The sequence below is a fragment of the Lissotriton vulgaris genome, unplaced genomic scaffold (genome assembly GCF_964263255.1).
Source record: "Lissotriton vulgaris unplaced genomic scaffold, aLisVul1.2 SCAFFOLD_801, whole genome shotgun sequence".
Taxonomy (NCBI): domain Eukaryota; kingdom Metazoa; phylum Chordata; class Amphibia; order Caudata; family Salamandridae; genus Lissotriton; species Lissotriton vulgaris.
In genome coordinates, this window is record NW_028251364.1 from 646,714 (window position 1) to 661,672 (window position 14,959).

The following is a 14,959-nucleotide window of genomic DNA, read 5'->3' on the forward strand; positions in this document are numbered from 1 at the left end:
TTAAAATGCCCCCCAAAGGAAGCGACCCTTGCCCAAGGGGTCGCTTCCTGCACAAATAAATTCGCCATAATAAGAATCCCTGGTGTCTAGTGGGGCATTCCTGGTGCACGATCGCGACGCTGTGCGCGATCGTGCACCAGGAATGCCCTGCATTGGGACATCAGGGGAGAGGAAACACAGTTTCCTCCCCCCCGATGCCTCAAGGCACCGAAAACCGGCCCCCCCGCCCCACCGGAGCACCAAACACTCACCTTGCTCCTGGACGCGCTGGAAACAAATGGCTTCCAGCGCGTCCAGCGCTTCCTGATGACGTCGGCGCGCGCTGTGCGCGCTGACGTCACCAGGAAGCGTGGGGGGGCCAGGGGGTGGCAGCGGAAGGTCTTCCGCTGCCACCCCTGCAAAAACAAATGTGATCCCTGCACAAGGGGGGGAGCGCCAGCGCTCCCCCCCAGGGCTGTACTGATGACGGAGCGGTTCCGTCATCAGCACAGCCCAACCGATGCTGATGACGGAACCGCTCGGTCATCAGCATCGAAGGGGTTAAGAACCACCCTGTTGGCATGTACCTGCATGAAAGGTTCTTGAATTGTTAGTGCTTGTAATTCGCTCACTCTTCTGAGTAAGGTAATGGCAACCAAGAATGCAACGTTCCACGTTAAGAATTGTAGTTCGCATGAGTGTAGAGGTTCGAAAGGAGGTCCCATAAGTCTGGTAAGCACTAGATATAGATTCCAGACTGGGGAATGGGGATTGTTTTGGAGGGATCACCCTTTTCAAACCCTCTATGAAGGCTTTGATTGCTGGCACTCTAAACAGTGAAAGGTGTTGCCTGTTTTGAAGGTATGCTGCTATAGCAGCGAGGTGTAGTCATAATGAAGAGTATGCTAAGTTACATCTTTGTAGATGTAGCAGGTAACATATAATGTTTTGTATGGAAGCGTCTAATGGGTTGATTTGGTTATTGTTGCAGTAAATAACAAATCTCTTCCATTTAGCTGCATAGCATGCTCGTGTGGTTGGTCGTCTTGCCTCCCTAATGATGTTCATGCAGTCTGGGGGCAAGTTAAGGTATCCAAACTCTAAGACCTCAGGAGCCAGATCGCTAGGTTCATCTGATTGGGATCAGGGTGTCTGATTTCTCCATGGTTCTGAGTTAGAAGATGGGGTGCAAGGCACAGTCTTCGATGAGGAAGTACTGAAAGTTCTAGGAACGTTGTGTACCACGGTTGTCTCGCCCATGTGGGAGCAACTAGGATTAGAGTGAGCAAGTGTTGCCGCAGTTTGCGTGCCACCAGCGGGATCAGCGGTGCTGGGGAAAAAGTGTACGCAAATCTGCCTGACCAGTTCATCCATATCGCATTGCCCTGTGACAACGGATGTGGGAACCTGGCGGCAAAGTACTGGCATTTGGAGTTTTCTTTTGTGGCAAACAGGTCTATCTCTGGGTGACCCCACTCCTCGAAGAATGGCTGGAGAACTTGGGGGTGGATCTCCCATTCGTGTAGTTGTTGGCTGTGCCTGCTGAGCAGGTCGGCTATCTGATTGTCCTTCCCTGGAAGGTGTTCTGCTAGGAGAAAGATGTTTTTTTGGAATTGCCCACTTCTATATGCTTTGTGCCAGATGGGACAGCTGTGGAGAGTGCGTTACTCCCTGTTTCTGGATATAGTACATTCCGGTCAAATTGTCTGTCCGGATCAACACCGTCTTGCTGTACAAGTATTTCTGAAAAGCTTTGAGGGCTAGGAATATCGCTAGCAACTCTAGTTGGTTGATATGCAGCTTCTTTTGTTTTGGTTGTCCAGAGCCCTTGTACTGTGTATTGAAGGAGATGGGCTCCCCAGCCTGTCAGTGATGCGTCCGCAGTTAGTACTAGTTGTGGAACCGGCTCTTGGAACAGTCGTCCCTTGGAAAGGTTTTGTAGGTTCCACCACTGCAGAGAGTTGTGAGAGCGACTGTCTACCAACACTAGGTCTTTCAATTGTCCTCGAGCCTGGTTCCATTGCCTTGCTAGGCATTCTTGTAATGGACGCATTTGAAGTATGGCATGGGGGACAATGAATATGCAGGAGGCCATCATGCCTATGTGCTGCATAAAGACTCGAGCTGGCAGAGAGTGTTGTGGCAGGAATTTGCGAATGAGTATCTGCATGCTGGCTATCTTAGCTGAGTTTGGATATGCCTTTGCCACTGAGGTGTTTATAGTGGCTCCCAGGTATTGTTGTGTGTGGGATGGTTGCAGATGCGATTTGGGTAGTTTATTGAAAACCCTAGGCTGTGTAGCAACTGAAGTGTTTGAGACGTGTCTGTTGCACACTGTTGGTACGATTTTGCTTGTATTAGCCAATCGCCCAGATAAGGGTACACATGGATGTGTTGCCTTCTGAGATATGCTGCCACTGTCGCTAAGCATTTTGTAAACACTCTTGGTGTTGTGGTAACCCCGAAGGGCAAAACCTTGAATTGGCAGCGTTGACCTTCTATTGTGAACCTGAGATATTTTCTGTGGGCTGGATGGATGGGTATGTGAAAATACATGGAAGTGCTCCGATAGTATATATTGATTTAGGGGTCTGAGGTCCAATATTGGTCTGAGGGAACCGTCCTTTTTGGGAATAAGGAAGTATAGAGAGTATACTCCTGTTCCTTGCTGGTGGAAAGGGACTTGTTCTATGGCCCCCTTTTCCAGCATGCATCTCACCTCTTGTTGGAGCAGGGTGATGTGTTCTGTGGACATGGGACGATGTCTGGGTGGTATGTTTGGTGGTGTAGAAGTCAGTTCTAGGCAATAACCATACTGGATAATTTCTCTCACCCACCTGTCTGTGGTAATTGCACGCCAGATGGGTAGGAACTGTTGTAGTCTGCCTCTGACCGGTGTTAGGTGGTCTGGAGGTAGCGTGATGAAGTCACTGTTTTGTGGCAGTGGAGGCTCTGGTGTTATTGCCTCCACGTCCTCTTCCCTTATTATTGTTGCCCCTATAACCTCCTCTGTTTGTGTTTTTGTTGAAAGAACCTTGTGTGTTACTTTTGTATGAGGTAGATGTTTGCAAGGTATTTCCTCGTGCAGTTGCTCTGTATGAGGACCGCCGAAACGAGCCTCTATGTTGCTGAAATTGTAATGCCCCCATTGATTTTGCGGTTTCCGTGTCTTTTTTCATTTTATCCAAAATGGTGTCGACAGCAGGCCTGAATAGGAAGTCCTGATTGACTGGTTGGTTCAGAATGGTGGACTTCACCTCATTCTTAAAACCGGAAATACGCAGCCATGCATGTCTGCGTAGTAAGACGCTAGTGTTGATTGATCTAGCTGCGGTGTCTGCTGCGTCAAACGCACATTTGATGGAGGCGTTTGTAATGAATTTTCCCTCCTGTATGAGGTCATCAGCTTGTTCTTTAAAAGGCTCAGGTAGGTGTTGCATTAGGCTTTCCAGCTGGTCATAATGCGCCCTGTTGTAATGAGCCAGTAGGGCTTGTGTATTAGCAATCCTCCATGAGTTGGAGGCGTGTGCTGCCACCCTTTTGCCTGATGCCTCTAGTATCTTTGATTCTTTATCAGGGGAAGGTGCTTCACCTGTTTTTTGGGAGTTGGCCCTTTTACGTGCATTAGCCACTACCAGTGAGTCTAGTGGTAACTGCCCTCTGATGTAAGTAGGGTCTGTAGGGGCTGCCCTATACTTTTTTTCTATTCTGGGATTGATTACCCGTGCCCTGGCTATATCCTTAAACATGTCAGGTGCATGTTTTAGCACTCCCTTCAACATGGGAAGTGTTCTGACACTTTTTTCTGAAGTAGGGAAGGTGTCAAATAAGAAGTCTTTCTCGACAGGCTCATTATGCATGTCTACATTGTGGAATTGTGCTGCCCTGTCTATGAGTTGATTGAAGACTATGGTGTCATCAGTAGGTGACGGCTTAGTTGGATAAGAGGATACATCAGGGATGGGATGGGTGTTGTAAGGGTCTGTTGGCTCCTCCCATGGTTCCTCTTGTGGTTGAGGATCTTGTGGGAAATCATATTGAGGTTGTGGCTCGTCCCCTGTGTTACCCTCATTGTCCCCGTGAGAAGGAGAGTAAGGAGCAAAAGGTGTAGTAGGCATGATAGGATGAAAAGGGCTGAAGGGTCTAGAGGGAGAAGTCCCAAAGTCCTTTTTCTTTAATGGAATAGGGGAATGAGAGCCAGTGGCCAATGGCCTCTTCTTCCTTTGTAGGATGGTAACTTTACCAGTCTCTGGATTAATGTATATTTTTGCCTGGTCGTCTGCTGGATCTGGATGGAAGAGTTCTTCCTCTTCAGTCCTGAGTTGAGTGTTAGACTTTTTTGGGTCGGTAACACCTTGTTTTTCGACGACTTTTGGTGTTTTATTGCTTTTCTTTGGTTTGGTCCCTTTTTTCGGGTCAACAAGTGATTTGGGGTCGACCGGAACTTTCGGCTCGACACGTTTCTTGTGCTCGACAGACTTTTTTGGTTGACTGTCCTTTTCCGAGTTGATAGTCTTTTTCGGATCGACTGGTGTCTTTGGAGCACTTATTTTTGGCTCGATAGGTTTTTCCGGCCGTGTTACGGGTTTTGGTACGGCACCCTTCTTGTCGGCGACGTTCGGGTCGACGGATTTTGGAACAGTAGGCTTGTTCGGGTCGGCGACCTTCTTTGGTTCGGCGACCTTCGGCTGTGTGCCCTTGTTTAGTTCGACTACCTTTTTGGGGTCGACACTTTTTGGCTGACCGGCCTTGTTGTGGTCGACAGTCTTCACTGGCTCGACGCTTTTGGGCTGTACGGGCTTTTTCGGTTCGACGCCCTTCGGGTCGACAACCTTTTTTGGCTCTGGAACCTTCTTCGGGACGACGGTACTGGGCCCTGGGATTTCTGAAGGTTTCAGTTTCGGAGCCGAGCCAGATGGCGGGGCTGACGAAACTTTCTTGTGATCTTGGCTAAGGCCTTTTGGCGATGCCTCGACCGGAGCCTTTGGTGACGGGCTAATTGTTGTCGGGGGCTGTGTACTCCCGATTTGCCCGGTGGGATCTCGTCATCGGAGTCCGAGTAGTCCTCGACGGTGACTATCTCTAGGTCCGAGTCTTGAGCTTCTGGTAGTTCCTGGTCATCATCGAAGATGTTGTCCGGTTCTGGTGCCTGCCGCTGCATCTCTTGCCTAGCGGCCCGTCGGATCTGTATAGTTTTGTAGAGTAGTTCCTATATTCCCAATAGGCTCTGCGCATTGGAATAATATATTCAGCAGTGTAGACGTAGGACTGAGGTCGACTAGGTCTCTACTGACCATATTAGACTTAAGGTTTGCCAGCTAGCTCAGAGGTCACTAGAAACTTTCTCCCTGGATAAACAAGAAGGGATTAGCTTCCGACAACCATATAACATGACAACCTTGCTCCCTCAGAATAAGAGTATATCTCTAGAGTCGTGTGAAAACAATAGAAAGCTATTTCACTCAGTCAATTGTACGTACTTAGTTTCACCAGGGTGCAGAGAAGAGAGAGACGGGCGTTTTCAATAAAAGGTATAATTTATTGAGCAGTCTTCCTTCTCATGCAAGAGAAATGAATTGCCACAATTGCAATACTTAATGTAAAGTAAAGTGCGTACAGTAAAAGGAGTATTATGAAATAATACTGTAAAAGCATTGATATGGTTTTTTAGCCATAAGATACTTAAAATTGATAAAATCTATACATACATATATACATTGACTAACGTACTCAACTGGTGCTTCTACATACGCCTACCTCGGTGTACCTGACCAAAGTCTAATACGTTGGAAGGAGTAAGTAAGTAGCAGTTTAAGTTAAGTTGGTTTTGCCAAGAACCTGACTCAAGAATTCTCTTTAAGGGTTTAGTCAGCTCCGTACCTTGGTAATAGAATGTGGGAGGTCTGGTATCTCTTTCCTCAGGACTCGATATTCCAGCTACCCGCAAGGGTAGGCTGGAAACGCCGGAGCTGGATTTTCTCGGCTGGAGAAAAAGACATGGTCTTTCTCAGCGCGTCAAAGAGGAGGGGCAGCGTCCGTGGGCTCTCGCATCAGCTGGGCTCTCGGGCAAGTAGATAGTTGCTCTGCTCCAAAACCACCACCGTGTGTTTGCTTAAGGCAACGTTGGTATATTTATACCTGAAAGGTGCCGGGTTTGACGTAAGGTTGGACATAAGACGTCAATAAAGATGTCACTAAGAACTGGCCGTTCTTACAGTGCTCGCAGGAGTTCTATGACAAATCAAAACAAAAGCAAATGGGGATTTCCCAGGTTGCTGGAGGTTTGGTGCGTCGAAAGAACTCGTTGTGCTTTCTAGGAATCCAAGGAAGTAGCTTCTGCCGTGCTTTGGCCTGCAAGGGCTATTTACTTAAATATGGATCTGATTCTTATGCCATTATAGGGATATTATTGATTATAGCCGTACAAGGGCATAAAATAGCAATATTGATTCACGTTCCTAGATAAAAACACAATACCCACTCCACGATCTAATGTCCATCATTACTAAAACTAAGCAATAGTAAACATTTAAAGGTGCATGTGTATTCCAACCCACCCCAAAATACATTTTTGCATTTGAAATGGTATATGCAAAATACACGATAGCTTATTGGTACTGTACGCTTATTAAGCAGTGTAATCATTCAGTAAAAAAGGATGCATAATTATTAGCTGAACGATTTGCGAAATTTACACATGAAATGGCTCTTAATACAGAAAAGAAGGTCGAGACCATTCCATCACATATAAATACAGTTGCTGTAAATGTGCTAGAGACTGAGGTAATATATTGTCTCTAGAGTTACTAAAAATAGAAGCTCTGTTCTTTAAGAATAGTTCTACTTTAAGCAGAGTACATGTGCCAAATTTAAAAAAAATATATTTTGGAAGTTGAAAAAAAATAATTTCGTTTTCTGGGGAGAAAATGGTTCCAAATGTTTTCAGTAGCTTTTGTTTATCAAAGCTGAAGGCCGAATTCAGAGTTCAGGGGAACGCTGTGTGCTTGTTGCTTAAAAAGTTATTCTTTCTGTTCAGGGGAGAACATCATTTCAGACAGATGTGCAAAAAAAACGTCTACCGCTTCAGGTGAAAGTTCGACTAAGTTTGAAAATGCTGCAACAGTGCAGTCGTGAGAATGATTGCTATCATCGTTGTCAGGATCAGCAATGCTCACAGAAGGTCGTACCTGGGTGATGTTGCTGTCATCTCGTACTTCACTGCCACCTAATCGTAGTGGTGAAGTCTCAACGAATACCGTCATCAGGATTGGTAACCGCTGGGGACAACATGATGCATGAGCCGTTACAGGACTTAGCAAAGTATCAATATCCATTGGTACTGCTGATTGTAGTGTAAGACAGGTGTCCAACACGCATTCTTCTCCGCATAGCATACATCGAAGCACAGGTAAGATGCAATTTTGCCAGATTGGTCTGAATGAAAGAAACCAGGTCATATTCAGATCTCTTAGCCGGGCTAATCCAAGGACACTAGTTATGCGGTCCCGATAGCGTATAGCTAGGATCGTTTCTTCCATCGTTGCTGGTGTCTTGTCTGCGATTTGGCTTGCCATATCGGAGCAGAAGGATCAAAAATAAAATTCCTGCTACGAGTCCCAAAAGTAGTGGTAGACCGCCAAAGACAGGATGGACAAAATTGGGAAAGATGCCCAGAACTGTTTCAAAGGGTGTTAACAGTCCCGAAAAAATTGCCTTAAATACATGTGCGATGCCACTGGTATCTGACATATTTAAAATTTGGCTTAGCATTTCTACCAAATGCACGGGCAATTAGTTGGTAAAAGTGTATGTATCTCTGTTGTTGTCCTTGCAACTTGCAGATCATACGTTTCTTTTGATGACGTAAAAGGCACGGTTGTCTGTAAAAGAACAGACTTCATTCTGCTTAAAGTATCAATTCGTATAGAAGAGCTATTCAAAGAAGGCCAAATCGTCGCCTCCATATCTGGAGAGCCGTTTGGATACAATACTTGCATACAGCAAGTGACCATGGAACTAACGCTTACGAGATAGGCATTCTGTTTCTTGTCACTATACCATGTGTGTGTATAAGGTAATTTCCATGATGACTTAATGTGCCCTTTACCCAACCTTTCATACTGGCCTGCTGGTATATACTCTTGGCAATTTTTAAATTGGAAAGTTGTTATCGGAATTGTGATTATTCTGTGTATTATCCATTCAATGACAGGTCTTTCTGACATTGTCAACGGTGATCTCTCAAGTTTTTCAATGCTCAGAATCGTATAGTCTGCCCCTTTTTGTGCCAAACTGATTTGTTTATCAGTAAGGTTAAAGATAGAGAATAATGACGTTGTGTTTATCAAACACCATGGCACGTATCCTGAACGCAGATTTTGCAACGTCCACCCTAGCTGTACAATAGAACGTAATTGGGACTGACCGTGTTGTAACATTAGTAAGTCCTGATCTATTTTATCAATAGCAGATGATACAATACTGTCCAGTGAATATATTCTGGAGGACAGAGTCATTAACCCATTGTCCACAACAGAAAGTGATTTTTCCAAATTAATACAATCACTTTCTCGTATTTTCTCTGCTGTCTCAATTTGAGTTACTTTCCAAGCTTCGTTGTACGCAGCGTATATACCGGCCGCTATGAAACGTTTTTGACGCTGTTTGCATGGTCCCATTAAGAAATCACGCAAGTCAGCACCGTCTTTAAGTAAAGTCAAGTGTTGCTCAATTTCAGCCAGTGTGGATGTTTGTAGCCATTCAAGGCATAGTTTCCCTACACTGAATGTTGTAACTATCCCTGGATGTTGTCTCTGGGAGTATCTAGGGTCTGGTCTGGTCATTTTGAACCCCTGTTTTTTGTTCAGGAATCTATCTTGACAGTTATTTGTGTCAATTGGCCAGATCAACCATTTTTTTCAATCAGGATGTGTTCTGTTTTGGTGTAAAATATGGTGTACGTCTATCTCAACATCTGTAGTGGTATTACTATCAGGTATTGGTTTTGGAATAGACGGTTTGTCTAAGTCTTTAATATTAGCTAGGCCAAGACAAGTAGTCTGTTGAATGGTGTCATTCAAGAATATTATTTGTTCTGGCATCATGCAGGCTCTAAATAATGCTTCTAAACCTTGGACTTGCCAATTTTTTGTACCCCAGATGGTTTTTGTTTCAATGTTATTTTTCCAGAAATCAAAACCAAATGTAAATATTTTTTCATAAAATGTTTCAGAATAAATCAATTTAGTATTTGTCAACATTGTTTTTATCCCTGTCTTATTTAAAAGTTTAAAATAAAACATTTCTGCATCACTTGTGTTAAACCCTGAGAAGTATGGAAATTTCTCATAGAATATTTTCAAACTGCTTTTTGGTGGAGTTGCACAATGTTCCCATTGATTATACTTTAAAACATTTCTAGGTGGAGCAGATTTATGTAAATAGTGATGTGCAAAGTGGTTGTAGCAGTACATTTGTTCATAATTCAACGAACCTTGTAAGTAATCATGGGCCAGATGTAGGTAAGTAACATTTACCGAATCTTAATTACCGAAAATTACCGAATTTTACCGATTCGGTAATTAAGATTCGGTAAATGTGAGGGGTTAGTATGTAGGGAATCCAGATGTTCCCTTTTACCGAATCGGTAAAATTCGGTATTTACCGATTCGGTAAATACCGACCGGTAATGCTTCATTCATTCCTATGGGCTTTGAAGCCCATAGGAATGAATGGGGCATTACCGGTCGGTATTTACCGAATCGGTAAATACCGATTTTGACAAGGGTGCAGGGGGTGTCACTTTGACACCCTCTAGCACCCCCAAAAAAGGTTCGGGTGCCATGTGGCAGGCATACCTGCCCTAAGGGCAGGTCTGCCTGTCATATGGCACAGGTGTGCATGCACACATGTGCATGCACACCGGAATCGGTATTTTACCATCAAATAGAATTTGATGGTAAAATACCGATTCTGTAATGCTTGTGGGACTCAGAAGAGTCCCACCTACATATCAATTTTACCGAATCTGATAAAATACCGATTCGGTATTTTACAGAATCGGTAAATTTACCGATCGGTAAATTTACCGATTCTGTAAAATACAGGGCCCTACATCTCAATTTGCATTTACCGGTCGGTAACGGCCGAAATCGGCCGTTACCGGCCGGTAAATGGCCACCTACATCTGGCCCCATGTTCTGTAAATTTTGCTGACATTACTAAATCTGACATCATATTATTTATACTTTCAAAGTCTCAATCATCAGAGAATGTACTTGGTTTGACAAAGTCACTTAAAGAAACCTTGAACTGATGTGGATATTTCAAGAGTTCAACCGGGCCATAGATTTCGTAATCCGTTTTGTCCCAAGCTACCCCACCGGGTATTGGAATGGCTGTGACATTCACTGATGATAGTTCTCTTTTTTCTATGTCAGATGACTTGTGTGGCTTTAGGACCACGTTTATTTTCTGGCTTGCTGTGTCCATTGTACTGTATTTTCCCTCAATGAATTTTCCCAAAGTATCATGATGAGCCAAAGCAGGAGGAAAAGTACACCTAACACAATCCAAAATTAAATTTAATCCATGGAGAAATCAGATATGTTTCTTTGAGTTGATGAAAGAGTTCAGTTAATTTATCTTTGAATGTTTTTGTTGCTGGCGTTTCTTCATGTTCGCTTGGATCTTCAGAAAAGTTATCGAAATGGATGAAGTAGCCAGATGCAGTTCTGTCAATTGTTGGAATTGCTTCCGATTTTTCCTTTGCTTTTTCATTTTTTCTTTCATTAGCATAGTCTGAGGCTACATCGTTGTAGACAGGTGTTTCTTGACAAACTGTTTCAATTTGGGTTTCAAGAGGCACAAGTTCCATGGCATTGTTGCATAGTCCTTTTTTATTCACTGCAGGTTTATCAAATGTCATTAGTCTCTCAGTTTGAACCTCTTGGATTGTAGCAAATTTTGGTATTCTGCTATTTCTAGGGGAGTCCACTGGGCCTACTACTTATTATTGGCCACATGATTGTGGTTTTACCAGGTCGATGGATACAACTCGGTTCTCCTTTTTACCAGCAAGGGGCGGTAGTATAACTGATCTTGTTCCGCTGATAGCTAAGACAGGTACTGCTTTTCTGTAAGAAGGCCCAAATTCCTTCTTCACCGCGATCTTCTATCTGACAGATCCCCAATCTTTGGAATCCAGACAGGCCTTGCTGGGACAGGTGGTTTATCTTCAATGACTGTTGGCTGCTGTTTTAACTTTATGTTGCTCAGGTCTTTTCTTGTTTCATTTAAGTCCTGTAACACAGCCAAACGATCTTTGATATCAAAGCATTTCTTTTCTACCACTGAAGTCTGACTATCTAAGTCCTGAATATACATTCTAGTTCCGAACAATAGTTCGTACGGGCTGAAACCTTTTAGAGAATTTCTTGGCAGGTTATTAAGACTACGTTGGACACTTGTTAAATGTTGGACCCACCCATCACCCGAACCTAATACCCTCACCGTTATAGATTGCTTTACGTCCCGGTTTTTTCTTTCCACAATCCCATTTCCCTCAGGATGGAAGGGACAAGAGTACCGCAATGCAATGCCCATGCTGGTCATGGCCTCCTTATAAGCTCGAGAGCTAAAAGCAGGACCTTGGTCAGAATGTAGCATGCCAATTGCGTATGTGCCGATATAGACTCGCAAATCTTTTATAACAGTTCTGGCGTCAGCCGAGCGCTGGTGTCTGCATTTTTAAGTGAATCTAGTCTTAAAAAGAAATTAATGGGACGCTGGAATTTACTTATAGATAGCCTTATGCTAACTACAAGAATGGCCATGGCAATACTCCGGTCGGTTCACTACTGCGATCTCTGTTGCAGTTTGGACAGCTCTTTGCAAATTTGTAATGTTGCAGGCTCATCCCCGGCCACCAGTATTCTGATTGTAATTCTTTCAGTGATTCCTTAATCCCTTGGTGCCTTAGACCCAATCCCATGTGTGCATCCGCTATTAAAAAGATTCTCCTGTTCGTGTTTGGAATTAATCTATCCCCCACTCAAGGGATTCGAGCAAAGGAACGGAGTTTGCATCAATTATGTATGTATAATTGAGTGGATAGTTCACGGGTAGTGCTGCACAGTCGCCTTTGGAAGACGTTTTTACCATCAGCATGGTTTCCCCGTCTATATATTTTTCTGAACGCTTTTTTGTGGCTACGGAAGCCGGCTGAGTTGCTTCCGCTGAGGCTGTATTAGCCAATGAATTCCCTGCAATGTGAACGCCATCACGTTGATGACTCAGCGTATGTATCACGTGAGTCTTTCGTAGTTCTTTCTGCAAAAGAACTACCTGTTCCCAAAGCTTCTTATGCTTTATTGTGGCACCTGTGTCATCTTTGTAATTGTTTTGAACCCAGTTCTGCAAGTCATTATTGTAAGATTTGACGCAGAAATGCGAATCGCACACTATTAGTGTCGGGAATTCACGATCGGCATTTTCAAGCGCCATCTTTAAAGATCTGATTTCAGCTCGCTGAGCCGAACAGTTTCTTAGTGATTCAGTTTTTGTTATTTTTGGTCTGAATTTACCACACAGCCAGCGACCTTTAACAATCGCGCACGCTGCATTGTAGGATTTATTATCCACATCGTAATGTTGTGCAAATCTGTCCATATAGATTACACAAGAGTACTGTTGGAGAGGCAGAATTTCGATTGGCAGAGGATATTCTTCTTCATATTTCAGTTCTTTCCGTTTTTTCATGTTCGGGTCAAACTAGTATTTCACGTCTTCTGCAGCAAGAGAATTTTCCCACTGTATCCATTTTAGATCTAATGCCACTGTTTTTAGATTAACTGGGCTTAATAACGCTTCAAGGGCTGATTCTGCTGTAAAAACAGTTATTCTTTTGCCTTGGGCTTGGGCTCTTTCTTTTGCTACAGCAGTTTGAACCGCATTTACAATATTTTCTGTAAGACTGAATGTTTTTTCATCTTGTGTGTACAAATGTGATTTGTAAGCTATTGGTACCGTTTCTCCCTCATTAGAGGTCAGGTACGTGAATCCGCATTTTCCTGGGATGACTCGGATTACAAGGTTGCGTGTATTGTCGCGAGTTTCTAATTTTGTTTTAGCTAACATGTCTGTTTGCAATGATCTAAAAATTTCTGTGTGTTCTTGAATCCAATTGATTGGTTTAAAATCAGGTATTATTAATTCGTAGAGAGGTTTAACCCTCTCTGCTTAATTTAGAATGTAAGTTCTTCTGAAATTCAGGAAACCTAGTATTGATTGTAAGTTCTTCAGCGTTTTTGGTGCTTGGAGTACAGCGCACTTCTCTAAGAAGTTGTCTGCTAGGCTTTTGCCTTCACTTGATAATTCATATCCTAAAAACAAGACAGTCAGATGGGCAATTCGTGACTTTTTAAAGTTGAATTTGTAACCCTCTGCTGCGAACCCAAGTATTATGGTGTTCACTCTTTTCAAGTGAGTATCCAGGTCATCATCTGTGAGGTAGATGTCATCGAGATAAGATAATGCCTCATCATCATATATTTGTAGTAACTCTGTTACCCTTGCTGAGAATAATCCTGGGCTATTCTTGAATCCCTGTGGGAGTCGACAGAAATTTTTCTGTGACCCCATTATTGAGAAAGCGGTTAAATACCTGCTTTCGGGTGCAATGTTTTGACAAAAGAATCCATTAGAGATGTCTAATGTTGTTTTGTATTTTTTGCGAACGATGTTATTCATTAGTGCCGCACTGTGTGAGTTTTGTACTGCAAATGTCTTGCAACATGAGTTAAGGTGTCTGTAGTCCAAGACTAGACGATATGAATCGTTTAGTTTGGAGACAGGAAACAAAGGATTGTGCTTTTGAGAGGTGCATGTTTCGATCACCCCTTGGTATTCAAGCTGATCTAAGATCTCCCTGACTTGTTTTTTAGCTTCTTGCTTAATTGGGTACTGCCTTTGTGTAGTTGGTTGACATTTTAACTGGATTTTGTGAGGAGGAGAGTCCTCATCCCATCCTACATGATTTCTATATAATGCAGGTGCTTGAGCTACTGCCCATTTTCTTGCACATGTGTATTTTCTATGAATCGGAATATGATTAGAGAGGGCAGGCATAATCATTTCTTCGCCATGAGGGCACTCCCTGACAAACTCTGGTGGCCAGTCTTTCTCAGCTAGAAGGATGTCATAGCCTTTTGAAAGGTTATCCCAAAACAGACCCCTTACTTTCCTAGTCTTATCTCCCTCTATACGCAATGTTATTTCGTATATTTTATGAGGTTTGCTAACTCTGGTATCTGCAGTTTCCACCTGAATGTATTCATTCGTGTCCACTGTCTCCAGATGATTCATCAGGATCTTGCGAGCTATTGTCACTTCTGCTGCGCTGTCTAGCATTGTCTGGGCCCACTCTCCGTTTTTCAGCTGTGTCCTCAGTATCCTCGGCATGTTTGATTATTTTAATACTGGCTACCTTCTTTCTTGGAAATTGTAATTTTTTACTTTGAGCAGGTTCCTTGTCTTTGGACTTGACGTGCTCTTCCCTGTGTTCTGACCATCCTCTTCTTTCCGATTTCTGCAAGGAAGTCTGAAAAGATCGAGAGGGACGTGTATCAATATCTTGATATCTATCAGGTTTTTTCGAATTATCCCTATTTCTAATGTTGTATCTTTTCTCAGAGGACTCCCTCTGGGGAGACTTGTGTCCTTGGTCCGGAGATCTTTCTCTCCGCCGAGGAGACCTTCCTCTGGACTGGAATCTTTTTTCTTTGGGAGTGGATTGTTTATTTCCATCCCAGTTCTTTTTTGGAGTGTTTAGATTATTTTTAATAAATATCTTTTCAGGATTTTCAGTTAGTTGGGGTTTTACCGGTTTCCCACCCAAACTATCTCTACCTAGTTCTTCATAGGATTTTTCTATGATTCTGGCAAGTTCAATTGGTTGGTCTGCTATATCTGTTTCTTTCAA

At 43.3% G+C, this 14,959-nt stretch overlaps 1 protein-coding gene across 2 annotated transcripts in view; it reads right to left on the minus strand.

Annotated features, from left to right (window-relative positions):
* The window catches only part of LOC147662935 (interferon-induced very large GTPase 1-like), a 398,632-nt gene that overhangs the window by 137,938 nt on the left and 245,735 nt on the right, over positions 1-14,959 (minus strand). The window lies entirely within an intron of this gene.